A 5744-nucleotide genomic window follows, 5' to 3' on the forward strand; every position below is an offset into this window, starting at 1 on the left:
GTCAGTATTATATATGTAATTATATATTTAGCATGAGATTTTTAATAGTTTTTAAATATAAATATCAAATATGAAAAAAAAAAAGAGCATACCAAGACATATTAAATATCATAATATTAAAATTCTGGAATCAAGAGGTTTCATTGGGTATGGTATGGTGGAGCTATTATAATTATAAGAAGTGGGTGAAAGGAAAAATAAAGTCATTAAATAATAAGTAAAAGCAAAATGAAAAAAGTAAGGCAGCAACGTAATTACATTAGATTGATCGTCACATAAAATTATATTTTTTTTATTGTTATATAATAATAAATTTAATAAATTTTGAATAATAATGAAAATAAACATTACTCTCTCCGTTCATTTTTACTTGTCAGATGTCACTATTTGACTTGACATACTTATTAAGAAAATAATTATTGATATAAGTGTTTTATCATACTATCCCTATTAATTGAAAAAAAAGTATTTATTACTAAGGATAAAACATGAAAACAGTTAATTGTGTTTTCTTGATATGTTAAAAGTAGAATAAAAATAATAGTTGATTGGGTTGAAGTATATTTTTCCCCTTCAAATCAACGTACAGTTCATACATCTTTTCATTGTTTCTTCCCCCTATTTTTCTTTTTGTTTGTTGAAAGAGAAAGTGGACGAATTCAAATCGAGTTCTTTCCATTCCTCGACAGTTGTTTAATGGGTGAATTTGGTCCTTTAGGTAAAAAAAAATATCCTAATTTATTGTATGGATTAGTTTTATTTTGTGACATATTAACTCACAATTTTTATCATTCTCAATCTGATCAAGACCAAATAGAAATTGGTTGATGACTGATATATATAGATGAGTGGGCAACAATTATATTCTAGCTCATCATTTATCGTTTAGTTCAAATTCAAATTGAACTACGATGTAAGTTAAGCAAATGATCAAACATTGAACTTGTCGACCAATACCCTATCTAAATTCTGAACCATGGGATTGGTCCGCTGGCGGCGCAGCTGGAGATTATGAGGGCAGCCGAGAAAGATGACCAGTACGTCTCCTTAGTCTATGAAGCTTGTCGGTCTCTCTTATTACCCTTTCTGTGCTTAGCTTCATTACGTAACTAAATATTATCTTTCTGAAATCTTAAAGTTGTTCTTCTTCAGGTACAAGAGTCGTTGTAGCTTACCAGAATGAGGTAATTCTTTTTTACCTCGTATTGTTATCTTGGCCTTTCCAATAATATTAAATCAATTTTTGACCAGTTAAGATTTCTTTCCATTTGCGTGCGCAGTAATCTGGTGTTGTACGGGTGGGAGAATGCAAGTACTCGATTATTGGTACTGATGGGAGAGTGCAATTCTCTCAAAAAATTTAAGGATGACAATAGGGTGGGGTGGGTTGAGCTTAATCCGCAAAAATTTTAATCCACATCACACATTCCTGCAATATAATGAGAAGCCTGAATGTCCCCTTTGTAACACATTCAAGCTTAGTCTGTCTATATCATTCAGATTTTTAGTCACGGATAGGTCAGGTGTTTCAAAAAGATGACTGCATATAAATCATGGACAGGTCTATTCCATATGTATCAGAAAAGATTCACTCGTTCAGTATTGTACTTCATGACCTGAAATGTGAGATCCAGGGGCGTAGCTATGTTATAGCAAGGGTGTCCAATTCATCGAAAAATAATAGCATATATATAAGCAAAATGATATACAAAGTGATTAAATAACATATTCTGAACACCCTTAGCTTGACATAATAAGGTGTTGTAGCCCAGTGATTTTAGCCGCCTTGGAAGTGCTGTTGGGGTAAAGGGTGGTTGTGATCTGTGGAAGGAAGGTTAACTTTGGCGCCACACATAGTGGTGTAGCAGATCATTTTATCGTAAGCAAGCACATAACAACTTTACTTGATTTACACGACAGCCTACTTGTCTTGCACTGAACAACTACCATTAGATTTTCCTTCACAAGAAGGTGGCAGAGCTGTTCTGGATATTAGTATCAATTTTACATGTGCTTTGGGAATGGATTAATCACTGTTGAGGTATGACCGCTATTTGTGATGTAATTCAAGAACTTGCACCAAATTCAGTATATGATTGTGATATAGTCCAAAATATAAAGATGAAAAATTCTTTAACTAATTGTTCATCTCTTTAGAATATACTCCCTCCTCCCTTCCAATGTGTTTGAAGGTGAAATTGCAGTATTATTACTACACTATTTACTGCAAAATTTGACATTAATAATTAATCTCGAACATATAGTAAGTAAAACTAATTGAAAGCAAAAGCAAATCTTCTTTTTTTTTTAATCTTAATGTATATGTGAAGATATAACAATAGAAAGCCAATTTCAAATTGAGGTGTTGCAGTAATGTGTAACATTTTCACTTGGTAGCACACTAGCTAACACTAAACATTTTTCCAACTCTCAAGTCCTATCAGCAACAAACTACTACTATCCATGACTACATATAAGTAAGTTATTGAAAAGACCTCATCATTTTTCTAACAACACTCACATCATATATAAGGAAATTGTCCCGGTGGCCGCATAATAGGCTCATTGTATCCATAAAAAAGTGGTGGCACCTCTCTCAACCACCGCGCACTAGTAGAACGCATGTCAAAATCAAAACGACTAGTGCTACCTTGTCTCTTCCAAGCATGAAAATCACAAGATGGATTCCTGCATTCAGAAGATGTATGATATTGATCTTGTTTTTGTGGCTGTGGCTGTGCTACGTAATTTTCAGGTTTATGGACCCAATCTTTACGTGGTGCATAATGATTTGGATCGTAGTCTCCCCTTGTATGATGTTGGTTATAGTTTTCCCCTTCTCTTTTTTCGTTATTCTTGGCATGATCATCACTAGGCATATGACGATAAGTTTCCTTGACATGACTATTATTCTCCATTGGAGTTTGGTTCTTGGCATGATGAGTTGTTGCTTCCTTGGAACAATAGTATATAAGTTTTACACTGTTAGGTTTCACTGTTCGCTGAGTAAGGTAGTCAACGAGTAACTGAGGTTCTACATCCCCTCCTATATATACCCATCTCTTTTCTCTATCTATCTCAACTGAATCCACACCTATCAACAAAACAAAATATGAGTTAACAAACTACATCCATATGAAAAAATGAATTTTATTGAAGACGAAAGCTAATGATATTTTATCAAATATTTTCTACTTTCCATGTCATTTATGGTATTTGATTGCACCTATTGAAAATTTTGACTCTGCACGCACTACTATGTAGACTATCTCTCCATCACTACTCTATCCACAATCACAATTGTCAAATAGGCACTACCATCATTGTTAACTATCACCACCCCAGCAACAGTTGTCATCACTCTTTTTCGCCACAATCACCATTACCTTTACCATTACAACCACCAACATAACTACCAAATACCTCTACCATTACATTCACCTACTCTGTGAGCCATCCCTACTATTAAGATACCGATAAGTTTCACCATCACAATTATCATCATTGTCAATCACTATTATTGTTCACCACCTCTACCACCCACCACCAACACCATCAGGTACTATCACCAATCACCTCAACTATCATAGTCACCACTTCTACTGTTATAGCTATCCATCAATTCCACCACTTCTACCACAATACCACCCTTACTAACCACCACCAACCATCACCTTACGATTCATATTTTGTGGAATCAAATGCTTAAATAAAATTATTTTATTTGACTTTTTAATTTTTTACTTTTTTTATTTAATTTTATGTGTTTTAGTTTGACTGAGCACAAAGTTTAAGATTAAAAAAAAATCATTATGTAGTCTTAAAAATGTGTAAAATGTGTCAAAATATCTTTAAATCTTGTTGTGTTAAACGTAACATGTGGTATGTTCAAGCTAAATAATTACTATACAATTACAAAATAAAAAAAGTGACATTCTTCTAGAAAAACATACTAAAAAATGTTCACGTAAAAATTGAAACAATGGAGATAATAGAAATAAATAATTATCTAGATATTGAGAAAATAATGTTACTCAGTATTTAAAACTAAATATAATGGACAAAACTTATTTAAATGGTTGAGTACATCCATAATCAATCTGTAGATCGAGAGGTTGAGCCCTCCTAAAGGGTAAATAAAAATGTTACTGATCCTGCCGATGGGACAATTCCCTTAGGCCTTAGGTTATATTCAAAATCTCAAATTTTATTTTCAACTTGAGATTAACTTCTCCCACCGATACAGTAAGGAAAAAAAGGGACAATAAGAAAGCACCCCAAAGAGTTGTTTTTCTATTGAAACTGGAAAAATGAGTTGTTCTACTGGATCCCTTAATATTATTCAAAAGTCAATTAGGTATGTAAAATCAAATCATTTTGTACACAAAATTTCATTAGATATTAGACAAGCAAGAGATACACAACGATAGAAATTATTATTTTCTAAAACTCCGTATAAAGGGTAGACGTACATACCTTCCAGTCGAACAATTTTTTTTCTCACTCTTTTGGCACAATTTTCACAACAACCGATGGCCTCTATTTTTATTATACAATCCTGCAAAAAGAACAATTTTCCTACATCAAAGCAATAAATAAAATTGTGGAAATAATATGATGGAGAAAAATAACAAATCATTACCGGTTGAGGAGGTTCATGCTCCATGGATGCATAAAGTAGCTAAATATTCCTATTGCTTACTTAATTAGGGTTTAAGATTTGTTCTAAACATAAATTATTTACTTCCATTATGATTTATGACCAACTAAACATAAATAAGGAAAAACAACAAGGAAGATACACCTGCATGGTAAGCTTTTACATTATATTTATTGACATCTTTAATAGTGTTAAGGGAGATTGTATTTATTACTAAAATTAATATATCTTAATTTGAATACCCATATATAAGATACTATATTTATATCTTAACACGAGATGATTAATATTATTTATTTCTTCACCATCTAAAATATGGATTCTATCTTTATTTAGAAAATGATTATATAGAGAATCAAATAAATTCCTCATAAAAAATATGTCCACAAATTATTATATTACATTACATAAATTAGGGAATAGGGGTAAATATTGCTCAACTTTGTAATTTGGAGCAGAAGGAAAACTTTAATTTAGAGAGGAAATTAGTATGTTTATTACTAACTTATGTATAATTTAGTTTATTTTTTTAATGCCAAGTATTAGGGTTGTACATGAGCGGGTTGGTTCGAGTTTTTCAAATATCAAACCAAACCATTTGTGTCGGATTTTTAAATCTATAAACCAAATCAACCAATAAAACTCGGGTTTTTCAACCTCGGGTTTTTTTGGTTTTTTCGGGTTTTTTGAATTTTTGGGTTTTTTCGGTAAAGTATTCATACAAACATATAATTTACTTGTACTTCAAATATTTCTTTAGTCCTACCAAAATACAACTATCTAAGGTGTTTCTTAAGAAAATAACACAAAATATGATATGAGTAATGACACTAAAATATCCAACAAAAATATAATAATAATGAAATCGCGTAAAACAAATATTGCAAATTAACAAGTCATAATGAAAATGATCATAATTTAAAAGTACTAAATCATGCTAAAATAAGTTTAATAAGTATTAGTTACATGACTAAATATTGAAGAAAATTAAAATTAGATTATGTATTTGAATTGTCTAAACCAATGCAAAATCAAAGAACAAATATTCAATATTATTGTCATTCTTAGTGTTGAATTGATTTTA

General features: G+C 31.3%; 1 long non-coding RNA gene across 1 annotated transcript; it reads left to right on the forward strand.

Annotated features, from left to right (window-relative positions):
• Positions 1 to 724: 724 nt before the first annotated feature.
• On the forward strand, positions 725 to 2104 carry LOC125842084 (uncharacterized). The gene is made up of 3 exons (XR_007443867.1): positions 725 to 1037; positions 1153 to 1184; positions 1281 to 2104. It is a non-coding gene; the product is annotated as an uncharacterized LOC125842084 (long non-coding RNA).
• The last annotated feature ends 3640 nt before the right edge of the window (positions 2105 to 5744 follow it).

The sequence above is a fragment of the Solanum stenotomum genome, chromosome 10 (genome assembly GCF_019186545.1).
Source record: "Solanum stenotomum isolate F172 chromosome 10, ASM1918654v1, whole genome shotgun sequence".
Classification (NCBI taxonomy): Eukaryota; Viridiplantae; Streptophyta; class Magnoliopsida; order Solanales; family Solanaceae; genus Solanum; species Solanum stenotomum.